This window comes from Sardina pilchardus, chromosome 9, assembly GCF_963854185.1.
Source record: "Sardina pilchardus chromosome 9, fSarPil1.1, whole genome shotgun sequence".
In the NCBI taxonomy this organism is placed as follows: Eukaryota; Metazoa; Chordata; class Actinopteri; order Clupeiformes; family Clupeidae; genus Sardina; species Sardina pilchardus.
In genome coordinates, this window is record NC_085002.1 from 5,295,802 (window position 1) to 5,310,801 (window position 15,000).

The 15,000-nt window shown below is 49.4% G+C and overlaps 1 protein-coding gene across 1 annotated transcript in view; it reads right to left on the reverse strand.

The window, feature by feature from the left end:
* cpne5b (copine Vb) overlaps nucleotides 1-15,000 on the reverse strand; it is a 162,991-nt gene that overhangs the window by 76,448 nt on the left and 71,543 nt on the right. The gene's annotated exons all lie outside the window — the stretch shown is intronic.

The window sequence follows — 15,000 nt, forward strand, 5'->3', positions numbered from 1 at the left end:
GAGGAGGGGGAGTGAGGAGGAGGAAGAGGATAAATGAGAGGAGGGGGGGTGAGGAGGAGGAGGAAGAGGAAAATGAGAGGAGGGGGGTGAGGAGGAGGAGGAAGAGGAGAAATGAGAGGAGGGGGGGTGAGGAGGAGGAGGAAGAGGAGAAATGAGAGGAGGAGGAGGAGGAGGGGGGCAAGTAGGTGGGAGGTCAGAGTATGTTGATGCTTGAAGTCTCGAGATGAGCCAATGCTTACTGTCAGTCTACCCATTGAAAAACAACCCAACACAAAGGTGCTCGTTCTGAACCCAGAGGCTGGTTAATCACCGCCTCGGCTATTTGATCACCGCTGAGAAAATAATGGTGTGAAACATTTGGCCGCGTAACTGTCAGAATACAAATCGTCCCAAACAAAAGCGCTCGCCGGAGCAGATGGTGGAGTGATCTACGGGCGCCCTGTGAAAAACAGGTGCTGCTGTAACAGATATGATTGGATGCCCAGCCTCTCACCCTGTTTGAATGATTTGAGATGCCCAGATGAAGAGAGAGCATATTTGTGTCTGTTGTGAGCCACAGCCTACTTTGGATTCAGTGAGGGCGACTCCAACTCCAATTGGTTGTTTTAATGAGGTATTAAATAGTGGGCTGAGGAATAATGGCGGCGCTGCCTTTCTCTGATTTTATGAATTATATAGCGCTAGCTCTGTTAGCTGCTAGTGCAGTGCTCTTGGCAGACGTGCCTGTGCACATACTGCACTGTTGAGGTCAACAGCTGCTCAATGTGTCTATGGGTGCAAGTGCTCAACGCACATTAGTCCACTGCCATATTGTTGAGGTCAAGATCTGCTGAACCTTGACTTGTGACGGTATCTTCAGTTTTTCTACAGTGACTCAGAAATACACAAGCCAAGTGTGAACTCAACATAAAAGTTCAAGATATGCAGCGATGCAAAGGCCTCTCACACACATATCAACACAGACACACACACACACACACACACACACACACACACACACACTGTCCCCGGTACTGTTCTCATTTGACCACTGCAGAACTGGCCCACACACACACACACACAAACACAGTACTGTTCTCATCTGACCACTGCAGAACCAGCCCCACTGTCTACCCCCGGCACTGTTCTCATTTGACACCTGCAGAACCGACCCACTGTCTACCCCCGGCACTGTTCTCATTTGACACCTGCAGAACCGACCCACTGTCTACCCCCGGTACTGTTCTCATTTGAAGACTGCAGCACCTGCAGCCCACTGTCTGCCTCCGGTACCGTTCTCATCTGAGCCCACTGCAGAACTGGCCCACACACACACACACACACGTACTGTTCTCATTAGAACCCACTGTCTGCCCCCGGTACTGTTCTCATTAGAACCCACTGTCTGCCCCCGGTACTGTTCTCATTTGAGCCCACTGTCTGCCCCCGGTACTGTTCTGTTCTCATTAGAACCCACTGGCTGCCCCCGGTAGTGTTCTGTTCCGCTGCACAGGCCACTGATATGAGGCGTGACAGCAGGATGCTGCGCATGGTGCACAGACTGTCACAAACACACCGCACTCACACACACACACACACACACACACACACACACACACACACACACTGCGCATGGTGCACAGACTGTCACAAACACACCGCACTCACACACACACACACACACACACACACACATACACACACACACACACTGCGCATGGTGCACAGACTGTCACAAACACACCGCACTCACACACACACACACACACACACACACACACACACTGCGCATGGTGCACAGACTGTCACAAACACACCGCACTCACACACACACACACACACACACACACACATACACACACACACACACTGCGCATGGTGCACAGACTGTCACAAACACACCGCGCTCACGTTGAGGACATGCTGTGGCCCTTTAGACTGCACAGGTCAGGGAACACTGGACACAACAACACAGAGATGGCCAGCGCGAAAATAACACGTCAGGCCTACACAGAAGAGACAGAGGAGCACTCTATGGACTAACACTTGAGAGGGAAATGTGTGTATTCAAGGGGGAAATGTGCGTTCGCTTCAGCGTGTGCTGTCCACCAGATTTAGTTTGATTCAGACATCTTCAAAGATGGACTGTGTGGGAGTATCTGAGAAAAGAGAGAGAGAGGCAGGCTGGGCTGCCCCAACGAATAAATATCTGATTTCGGTCCTGACTGCCGCAATAGACAAGCTATTGTACATGCTGTGCAATCCATCACCTCATGAGCACTTGATGCAGCTTCACACAATCCTCCCTCTCAGACCATCTCCTCGTCTCAGAGCAAAGGTCAGACTGAACTACAACACTGATCAGAGGTGAGATGAGGAATACAGCAGCTGGAGGGATAATAAGGATCTTATTACACAAAGGTCACGACCTTTCTGATCCCTGTCGCTATCGTCGGTGCCGTTTGGATATAAAATCACTGCAGACAGATTTACAGTGAGAAGACATGTTGGAAAAAAAGTTGATTAGGTAGGGGGGGGGGTTAAAGAAAAAAGGTATTTCAAAGCCAGAGATCTAAAATTCTTGTTTGTGTGTATTTCTGAACTGTGACAGGAAAGGCTTTTATTGGAGACACACAGAATCATCCTTTGACAGCAGAAAATTGTGTTCAGGGTTATTTTGTAGCCAGAAGGAAAACCCACCGGTTGATGCGTTCATTTGTTCCACCACTCTCTCCAGCTGCTCCCATTTTGCGCGAGGCTTTGTTTACCGAAAAAAAAACTCTCCCATCAGTCTGCCGCTGCCACGGTGACCTTTTTAATTGTCGCCGCATTAGAAGGCACCACCGCAAGCTAACTCCCGAGCTCCGCAGTCATTGTTATTAATTTCCCTTTCGTATGAAGTCGGAGCCGAGCTTTTAATCTGCTTTAGTTGACCATATTGATTCTATTTGAGCTCCGGGGTCAGCAGCCTGGCAAATTACCAACCGCTTCATTAATCAACTTCAGACAACAAAAGGGGCTTCAGTTGTTCCGGCAACGCACCAGAGGGAGAGAGACAAGCCTCCCCAGAGAACAGAGGGACTCACTGGCAAAGCCTCACTAAGACGAGCAGGCGAGGAGAGTACAGTAGCGCCGGCTTTAATTGGCAGTGAATCAGCCGGGTGAGGACGCGGTTGACATTTCAGCAGGTGGTCCCAGATAACACGGACAGGCAGGTGAGATGGCTCCGAGGGGGTAGTTATGGTTACGAGCCTGGCCGATCGATCCCCGGGCGGCCCGGGGAGGCTACCCTTCTCGACAGGGACGCCGTAGGCATGGCGACAAGATCAATCCTGGCGCATTGACACGGCCGTCAGCGGAGAGAGACATTCTTCGCTCTCCTGCGCTCTGGAAACTTCCGGAGTCGTTTGCTCCGAGCGATATAGATTCCACAACCTCCTTTTGAGTGACATCATCGATACACAGGCTCCCTGCGTTCCCCCAGAACTACAGGAAGGTCGGTATGGATTCGCCCGTGCGGCGGCAGATCATTCACCCACCATTCAGTCTTCACAAATCACTCCTCAGCCCTCAGCCCTCTGCAGGAGAGAGTATAGGCTGGAGTTGATTAGGGCTGATTTCCTCCCATTACGGAGATCCACTGGGCCTTCTCACAGAGGGACATGGGTCTTTGAGCAAGGCTGGCCCCTTCATTCATTGCCTGTTTTTAAATCTCCTCTGACTTTCAGTTCATTATCAGAGTGGGCTTTTCTGCAAGCACTGTCACTGGTTTGTAAAGAAAACTTTAATTAAAAGGAGTATCATTTTGCTGCTGCATCATTACAAAGATAAACATTTAAAATCTCATATCAGAAATCTGTATTATCATTTGAAGTAGGGAACTGGTTTGATCTTAGCCTGGCAAGCCGGACCATTCACAGAGCTGAAGCCTGTGGGTGGGATCAACCGGTGATTTTCAAACTGCCTCTGCACGTAATAGGCCAGCATTTGAGACCAAGGGCTGCCATAGCTCTGTTGTCACCGTGCTCAAGGACTCCGTACACAGATAGAGCGTTCTGATTGGATCAACTGACTTGGTGCCAAACGCAGGCTTGGCCTTAACGGTGCGACCCTAGACCATCCCGCTAGGCAAAAAAAAATGTTTTGCCGCTAGGGTGCGTCTAGATTTCTAGGCTAGTTTGATCTTGGAATAGCTAGGTTGTTTGAGTCAAGGACCAATCAACAAAGGTCCACACACAAGAAGAGGTCGGCCCCAGCCGTGGCGCGACTGGCTGGGGCACCTGCACCGCACACCGGCGATCCAGGTTCTGGATTCCCGCCCCGTGGTCCTTTCCGGATCCCACCCCAACTCTCTCTCTCACCTCCTGTCTTTCTCTCTACTGTCCTGTCCAATTAAAGGCGTAAAAAGCCCCCCCAAAAAACCTTCAAAAAAGACAAGAAGAGGACAGGTCAGATTCTCACTGCTTTTATCACAGATGACTGATGATGAGGCGTGACCCTCACGCCGCCAGGTGAAACCAAAGATCCTTAAATATTGACAAGATAGAGCAACGTAATGCATCTCTATGGAAGCAAAATTCAAACAGTTCCGGTCTGCTTAAAGGGGCGTATTGCAAAGACGTCATAGTGGGATATCGATCTCTGTCAGATCGGCAACCCACACAAGCAGTGCATTTCGAATGTTAGCAGGTCTGCTTAAAGGGGGATTTAGCCCCCCTCCCCCTTGTGAAGACGGAACGCGGAAATGATGGAACGTTTGCGCCTCTCGCTCCGCTTTAACCCTCTCTGGTGAAACTCATTCAGCTGTGAGCTACCGTTAGCTTTGCCATTCACAAGCACCAGACACAGAATCGCCTTGGAGCTGTCGCTATCAGAAGGAAAGAGAATCTCTGTAAAGGTCAAGAAAGCCTCCAGCACTTCCTCCTTCCATTCCCTCCGTCTCAGCGTAGTGTTCAGAAGCAACGCTGAAAAACACGCTCAGCAGCCAGCGCATTCAAGACAGGAAGTTCTAGCTCAGTCATTGTGCTAAGACAACTTTGAAAAAACAGTTTAAAAAGCCTTCTGAAAATCCACATGCAAACTGCCTAAGGCGTGATTCAAAAGAGTATTACAAATATCTATATTCATATTGATATAGATATAGAGCTCCATTCACTGCAGTTGTTTGAAATTCTTTTGAATTCTGTTTATATTTCTTATTTCCTGTTTAAGCCATGCCACTCATGGGCATTGGGCCCTGAACTCTGAAACACATTTCCTTAAATTTCCCCTTCATCTGTTGGTGGGAGGTAGCCAGCCCTTAATTATCCCTGGATCAGCTCACAAATCCCTTCATATTCTCTTGAGCAATAAACAAAAAAAACAAACAAAAAAAAAAACCTCAAGGGCTTTGTTTGTCTCATACTGCAGTTGTATACAGAGAGTTATATTACAGTGAAACAGACGCTGCTGCAGCACCAGCTGACTCTGGCCCAGACCTGGCGCACCGCCGCCCCAGAGATCACATGATGCTACAGAACCGGCCCAGAGATCACATGATGCTACAGAACCGGCCCAGAGATCACATGATGCTACAGAACCGGCCCAGAGATCACATGATGCTACAGAACCGCCCCAGAGATCACATGATGCTACAGAACCGGCCCAGAGATCACATGATGCTACAGAACTGGCCCAGTGCTGCCCCAGAGGATCACATGATGCTATAGAACTAGGCGCGTTCAAGTTGGCTGCGCAGCACAAAAACTGCGCAGCACAAGATGCACGTGGTTAAAAATCTGTCCACGATGGTCTAGATGGGCGTGTTTTCGACTCGGCAGTCGGTATCACATGGCCTCAACTTATCGCGGGAGCAAGGCGTGGCCAGGCGGCTGCTCCGCAAAAGAGCAGCCGGTCTGGAGGTACTGCGGAGAGCAGCGGAGCCTAGACCCTGCCTTCATGACGTCAGGTCTTTGCCCTAATTGGCTTTTACATCCCTGACGTGTGTGCAGGTGTTTAGATGCCTCCCCATATCCACAAGAGTCCGTGTGGGTCCGTGCCTCGTGATTCGTCACATGGTCAAGTCTAGACCACGGGAAGTAGAGAGTGTACAACTTCATAGCAGCGTTTGTATCCCTGCCCCTGCTGCCGCCGGCAAATCTCGCTGCTGCAAAAGGTCAACTTGAACGCGCCTATTGGCCCAGAGATCACATGATGCTACAGAACTGGCCCAGAGATCACATGATGCTATAGAACTGCCCCAGAGGATCACATGATGCTACAGAACTGCCCCAGAGGATCACATGATGCTACAGAACTGCCCCAGAGGATCACATGATGCTACAGACCTGGCCCAGTGCTGGCCCACAGGATCACAATGATAGGCGCGTTCAAGTTGGCTGCGCAGCACAAAAACTGCGCAGCACAAGATGCACGTGGTTAAAAATCTGTCCACGATGGTCTAGATGGGCGTGTTTTCGACTCGGCAGTCGGTATCACATGGCCTCAACTTATCGCGGGAGCGGGAAGTAGAGAGTGTACAACTTCATAGCAGCGTTTGTATCCCCTCCCCTGCTGCCACCGGCAGCTCTCGTTGCTGCAAAAGGTCATTTGGAGTTGAACTTGAACACGGCTGATGCTACAGTAAGGTGACCAGATGAGACCGAGACCAAAACCGGGGACATAATCCTAAAAACGTGGGAAAAAACGGGAACATTTTCAGTTTGACTATCAATCTGAGTGAAATACATGTTTTAATACAAGTTTTATCTTCAAGAAACATGGGACATGGGTAGTAGTTCTTCTGTATTTTCCCGGCAAAAGGCGACCAAAAAGGGGGACTGTCCCCTGAAACTGGGGACGCCTGGTCACCCTATACTACAGAGCTGGTCCAGTGCTGGCCCAGAGATCACATGATGCTACAGAACCGCCCCAGAGATCACATGATGCTACAGAACCGGCCCAGAGATCACATGATGCTACAGAACCGCCCCAGAGATCACATGATGCTACAGAACCGGCCCAGAGATCACATGATGCTACAGAACCGGCCCAGAGATCACATGATGCTACAGAACCGGCCCAGAGATCACATGATGCTACAGAACCGGCCCAGAGATCACATGATGCTACAGAACTGGCCCAGAGGATCACATGATGCTACAGAACTGGCCCAGAGATCACATGATGCTATAGAACTGGCCCAGAGATCACATGATGCTATAGAACTGGCCCAGAGATCACATGATGCTATAGAACTGGCCCAGAGATCACATGATGCTATAGAACTGGCCCAGTGCTGGCCCAGAGATCACATGATGCTATAGAACTGGCCCAGTGCTGGCCCAGAGATCACATGATGCTATAGAACTGGCCCAGTGCTGGCCCAGAGATCACATGATGCTATAGAACTGGCCCAGTGCTGGCCCAGAGATCACATGATGCTATAGAACTGGCCCAGTGCTGGCCCAGAGATCACATGATGCTACAGTAAGGTGACCAGATGAGACCGAGACCAAAACCGGGGACATAATCCTAAAAACGTGGAAAACGGGGAAACGTGGAACAGGGACATTTTCAGTTTGACTATCAATCTGAGTGAAATACATGTTTTAATACAAGTTTTATCTTCAAGAAACAGGGACATGGGTAGTAGTTCTTCTGTATTTTCCCGGCAAAAGGCGACCAAAAAGGGGGACTGTCCCCTGAAACTGGGGACGCCTGGTCACCCTATACTACAGAGCTGGTCCAGTGCTGGCCCAGATGATCACATGATGCTACAGAACTGGCCCAGAGGATCCCATGATGCTACAGAACCGCCCCAGAGATCACATGATGCTACAGAACTGGCCCAGAGATCACATGATGCTACAGAACCGCCCCAGAGATCACATGATGCTACAGAACTGGCCCAGAGGATCACATGATGCTACAGGTGTTTGTGTTTGACTCTGTCCGCTCTATACTGACAGGCCAACAAGTTAAAAAACAAAGAAAGGGCAAGTCCTATGTTCTGACTTCTACTACAATACTGCCTATCTACAGAGAGTTCTGGAGACAACAATCAGCAGAGACAAGACCATATAAATGTCTATTTACTGTAAGATAGTTAATATATTTCTCTGGCTAAGGATGGAAAATGATCTCTGCTAAACTGGCCATCATCGTTATGTTTATTGCCTTGCCCTGAATGTGTGTGTTGAGAGAAGAGAGCTATTTCTCTGGCCAGTAGCAGTGCCCGTCTGTTCGACTGCATAATCATGTTAGTCTTTTTCACTGTGGTTGCTACAACATTTCCTCTTTTCCACCATATTCGTTCCATCGCTTCCTCTGGCACCCCTCCAACCGTCACTGTCTAATCAGACTCAAGCGCGAGAGCCAGCGACTCCTCGACATCCACGCCGTGCGACTCACGCCCCTGCCTGACGATTGCACCTTCCCCACGACGCCTCCACACCCCCTGAACACAACTTCCCCTGATCACGGCAACCTCTGGGGAGATGAAACAGACCCAAAAACACACACCCACCACAGCACACACACGCAGAAAAAGATGATTACATATTCATGTCTCTTTCCTCCCACAGAGATGCCAAATAAACAAATAAACTACTAAACAAGTGAAACAAAAGCAACAGGAAACAGAAGGGAAATCACACACTTGCGCAGCAGCCTTGAGTTTTCAATCATCTGCTTGTCGTGGCGGGGGGCTCAGGAGCTAAGTTGTGGGCATCAAAAGGGGATTAAAGTCTTTGTGATGTGATCAGAGCCCGCGCGCGGCGCGCATGTCTGTCTGACCCGCACTACAAGGTGAAGGCCTTGCTATGAGTAGCGCATAAAGGAGCTGTAAAGCCTTTTATGTGGTTATATGAACAACACGGAAGGCCATGAGGCGACGAGGCAGCCTGTCATCCTGCTGCCCGGCTGGGCAAAGGTCCACTACCTTCTCCTCTCCCGCAATTAGTAGGCAACAGCAAGGACGTCTCTCTCTTCAGAGAGGACGACGAGCTCTCTTGCATAAGATGAGATGATGATTATATTCATCATGGATACCTGAGAGAAGCCATTTCTGTCTGCCACTGAGCCTGGGAGATGGGCCCTGTTTAGAGTAATGAGGAGGAACGTCGGTAAATCTGGCTGAAAGCCTGTGAGCAAAACCACTCTTTGAGACGCCTGGTTTTGAGAAAACAAGTGAAAAGTGATAGTAAAGTCTGTCAAATCTGCTCTGAAATCCTCTATGTGAAAGCTGTCTTGAAGGCACAAGTAGTAGAAATGTCTGGAAAATCCGCCCGTAAAAAGTATCCGGGAGACACCTGCTGTGGTGGACGAGTCTGGGAAATGTGTCCAGAAATCCTATTAGGCAGTCTGGTCTGAGTACAGCCAACGGCGAGAGCAGCGGCACGCTAGCCCAGAGTAATAATGTCAATAACAGTGCCACAAAACAAACCCTTAACACAGAGGGATAATACATATGAACACACTCTTGTGTGTGTGTGTGTGTGTGTGTGTGTGTGTGTGTGTGTGCTGCCGTCGCGGAGATAACCGTGCAAACGACATCTGGTGTGTGTCTGTCTTTGTTTCCTGTGGCAGTTGAGGTTTGACCGCCGCGGGCTCTAACGCCTTCAGCGGCCATGAATAGAGCCGCAAATGGACGCTAGCGGAGGGCGACGGCACATCTGCAGTCTTAACGGCGGGAACGTGGTCATCAGCGGCGCCAAACCGCGGGTGCCAACCGCGAGCGCCGACCGCGGGCGCCGACCGCGCCATTCGACTGGAACGACCGCGTCGTCGTGCCATCATGTTCGGGAAATCTGAAAACGCCGGGGCACGGGACAAAACAATGCCCCCGGCTGGTGACGGGCGCACACTGCGACGGCTTACCACCACCACCAGCTGCCACGGGAACGAGGGGAACGAGGGAAGAGGAAAGAAAGGAAAAGACAAAATGAATGGAGCTATTGAAGACGGGGAATAATGTGCACGCTGGGGAGCGGCGGGAGGTCAGCAAAAGGCTCTTATGGGTCTGCACACACACACACACACACACACACACACACACATATACACACAGTACACACACACACACACACACACACAGACACACAAAAGGCTCTTATGGATCTGCTGATGGACAGCTGTGAACAGCTGGAGGAGAACGGCTGGGCGGAAATGCACATACACACACATACCGTACACACACACACACACACACACACACACACACACACACACACACACACACACACACACACACACACACACACACATACACACACGGCTGGACGGGTGCTGCGCTGGAGGGCAGAGAGGGAGGCTCTTGATTGGATTAGAGAGGCCATAGGCTGGGCTGCTGGAGGCGCAGGGGAGCCATTACAACCAATGAGTTGGCCACAGTAAGCTAGTAATAAATGTGATAAATACAGAGATGAAAACTCATAGAAAAGCACACACACACACACACACACACACACACACACACACACACACACACACACACACACACACACATGCGCACACACACACATGCGCACGCATACACACACACACAAACACAAACAAAAGACACATACAAAAATACTATGTACAGATGCACACACACATACACACACACACACACACACACACACACACACACACACACACACTCAATCAGACTACAGGCACTCATTGAGAGCAGAACATTATGCAGATTGTAAGGAGCCTGTTCCTGTGGAAATGAGCTACTGAGTGAGTATGAAGCATATGATGAGTGAGGCCAGGCTGCACACACACCCACACACACACAAACACACACACACACACACACACACACACACACACAGAGTGGGATGAAAGGGTCAGACATCTCAACGCAGAGGACCCTCGTAGGCCGCCCGTGCACCACTGCAGCACCCACTCCACTCTCCACAGCCCTGGGACAGGATTCATGGTGGAAATACATCTAAAGGCGTCCGCAGACACACACACACACACACACAAACACACACACACACACACACACACACACACACACAGATTGGATCTAGATCTAGATTGGATAAACAATATGGATCTTACTGAGTGGCACTGACAGAACTGAATCATGTGTGCGGGTGGTGTGTAGGGCTGGTGTGTGTAAGGATAGTTTGCAGGGTTGTATTGAAAACAAACACTGACAGTGATGATACTGTGGACACCTACTCTACTCTATGTCATAATGGACACCTACTCTACAGTATGTCATAATGGACACCTACTCTATGTCATAATGGACACCTACTCTACAGTATGTCATAATGGACACCTACTCTATGTCATAATGGACACCTATTCTACAGTATACAGTAGTCATACAGTACTCTACTCTACTCTATGTCATAATGGACAATGATGATGACCAGTCCTAATGATGGTCATTGCTATGACTGATGACAAACAACTGTTACATAGTACACCCAGCTCAGTGATCAGATCACCTGAAAAATGTGTGAGAAGAGTCTGAGTGCTCTGAGAGGGTCAGGGACAGACCCCTTGTGCTCCAACCTGTCTAAGCATATCACTCCAATAAAATACAGTACTGTATGTCCATCCCCCGTAAACAACCCACACACAGAGTGATTGCTGTTTCTATGTTCATGTGGTCATTCTGTCATTTGCCAAATCTATTCATTTGGTCAATTTGTCATTTGCCATTATTTTAGTACTGTTTTGGGGGCAACTAGCCCTTCTTAATCTAATAGTGGGGTAGATTTCATAGAGGCCTATCTAATGGGGCAATTATCACACCCCTGTTTGCACCCAGATGTAAACCCTTGTTTGCTAGGCCATAATTTCGGTTATTTGTCATCAGATTTGCATGGCAACACATTGGAGCAAACACGATTAGACGCACGGCACGGCACATGTAATGAGATGCAATAACTGGGATGCCTTCCATGGATGTGGTCATAATGACTAGGCAACCTATCCTCCATCCATCTCCCCTGACAGACAAGAAATACGCAGGATCCAATTGAACACGGCGTCTCAAGCACTACTTGAAAAAAAAAGGGGGGAAAAACAGAACACGACGAGAGGTGGAATTAGCCTGTTATTGCAAACTCTCTTGACTTAGATGAATGGAGACAATATGCGCTTTGTCTTCCAGAACAATAAAAAGGGAGAACATATTTTTCAGAGGGAGGATTTGTCACTAGAGCAAATCAGAAATCAAATTTGTCCCGGTGTTGTGGAACAGGGTGAGGATTTGATGTTTGAATCAACAAATCTACTTGTTGGTGTTGTGTCATCGTTGTGTCATCGTTGTGTCGCCATGTGACCCTGCGGCCAGATTAAGAATTCCACGCTGCCTGGCAACAGCTCTCAAACAGGGCCATTATGAGCAACAGAAACATATGAATCTTTCATCTCTTTTGGGGATCCTTCAATAAATACACAAACTACTCTGTCAAAGAGTGCAAACAGTTCTGTGTGTGTCTCACTCACTGCAGTTAGTTTAGTTTCTCTCTCTCTGTCTCTGAATTCCTCCCCACACTGACTAACCTCACTTCCTCTGAGTGAGAGCCCAGTTTGCCCTCTCCATCCAAAGGTCATTCATAAGGCCATGGCTAATGCTTCTCTAAAGTACTGTAAGTGCATAGGACCTAATCCCCCCCCCCCCCCCCACAGACACACACACACACACACACGCGCACTTCCCGCCCCCGAGTGATTACACTGATGAGAGGTGTGAGGTGTTGAGAAGAGCAGCTTGTCTTTCCTCATTAGCGTGTCCAATCCTCTCTCTCTCTCTCTATCTCTCTCTATTCCTCTCTCTCTCTTTCTCTCTCTCTCTCTCTCTCTATCCCTCTCTCTCTCTCTCTCTCTCTCTCTCCTCCCTCGTTACGGATGGCCAGCGCTAGAAGCCCATACCACACAAATCCCCTCCATTACTGCCGAGAAACACCACCACACACCCCGGAGAGGCTGGAGCAGAGAGGCCAATGTGGTGGCAGGGACGGTGTGTGTGTGTGTGTGTGTGTATGCGTGTGAGTGTGTGTGTATATGGAGGGGTGTCTGTGTGTGTGTATGTGGGGGTGGGGGGGGGTCTATGTGTGCACTGTGTGTGTGTGTGTGTGTGTGTACTGTAGGGGGGGGACTTATGAAAAGCCCGCTGGATAGACAGTGGAACTGCTTTCAAAATGCATATTATTAAGGAAATGCTTCTTCACACAAGAACAAGAGAGTAAGAAGCTTTAGAACAGTCATTAGTGGAGTCAGGGGGGATGTGAGTGTGTGTGTGTGTGTGTGTGTGTGTGTGTGTGTGTGTGTGTGTGTGTGTGTGTGTGTGTGTGTAGCTGTGTGTGTAGCTGTGTGTGTATGTAGCTGTGTGTGTGTGTGTGTGTGTGTGTGTGTGTTTGCTGCGGGTGTGTGTGCGTGCTTGTGTGCGTGTGTGTGTGTGTGCGTGCATGTTTGTGTGTGTGCGTGTGTGCGTGTGTGTGTCCGTTCATGTGTGTGTGTGTGTGTGCGTCTGTGTACATTTGTGTGTGTGTGTGTGTGTGTGTGTGAGCTGCGTAGGAGTGCAACTCTCCTTTATTGGCTGCAGCAGTGGGAACAGAGGGATTAATGAGATGATGCTGAATTAGCAGCACAGCCAGGATTCACTTTAAAGAATCTCTCAGAAGAAAGACAAAAACAATCTCTCAGCAACCCCCCTCCTCTCTCCTCCTCTCATCCTCCCCTCCCTCCCTCCATCCACCCCCTCCCTCCATCCCTCCCTCCCTCCATCCCGCCTGCTGATTCGCACCACAGAGCCAGTCAGAGGAATGAAAAAGCGACAGATGAAAGGAAGAAGTAGAGGAGAAGAGAAGACGAGGAAGCGGTGGTGGAGGACGGCCAATTAACCCCTGGCCTCCTGATTGGTTCGTGAGTTTGTTCTTCCCCTCTCGGAAGCTCTCGGGATCTTCGGAGGCGGACGCTGATTGCTGATGACTCTCTTTAATGAGGGGTCGCGACCTCGCCAGCCATCCCACTGACGCCGAGAGGTTGCCGAGGTGCCAAAGAGGAGGATCTGAGATGCGAGACCAAGCGACAGCCTGACGTCTCATCTGATTACAGCAACACCGAGCCAGCCGCCCCAATATGGTCCGGTAACGCCGAGCTAGCCGCACCATTTGGTCAGGTAACACCGAGCCCCCATTATAGTCCAGTAACATCGAGCCCCTCAATATGGTCAGGCAATATTGAGCCCCAATATGGTCAGGTAACACCGAGCTAGCTGCCCCAATATGGTCCGGTAACATCGAGCTAGCTGCACCATTTGGTCAGGTAACATCGACCCCAAATATGGTCAGGTAACACCGAGCTTAGCTGCCCCAATATGGTCCGGTAACAGTACTCCGCCTTATTTTGTAATAAAACTTGAGACAGATATTGCCCTGGAAACAGCTCCCTGCTGCAATGCAGGGGAATACAATACAATTAGTTCCGACTTGTCTGCAGTGCAATAAATACACAGGATGGTCTCGGTGAAACTTGCTTGCTCAATTAAATCAAGTTACTACTATACAACCAAGTCAGAGTCACAGGGGACCTCCTCTTCCCCTTCATTTTATCAGATTACCTGGGCCTCGAGAGTGGCACGCCTACAGTACATCTCATAAAAGTGATGAGTAGTCCTGAACATCAGCAAGGCTTTGGTAGCCTTGCAAGATCACTGTGTCAGCTGCACAGACAGCTCCTTCTAAAGGCCGGGAGCATATGAGGAAGGCCACACTGCAGCAGACATCATGGCAACCAAAAGAAATGTCTCTAAGTACACGTGTGTCCTAGCATATAATAGTGAGAGAGATGATTTTTTTTTTTAAAGCTCAGGGTAACTTTCAAAGAAACCATTTCAGCTCCTTGACACCCTATACATTATTCAAATAAAGTATCTCTAAAACTACTCGTATCCACAGGAGACATATGCTATGCCATCTGTCTAGCTGTAGACTCTTACTATAGGCGTTTGGCCATGACTATTTTATCACTTCTTGACAGAGCTGGTCCAACTCTGACCATGATTTGGTGCAGATCTGGGCCAGA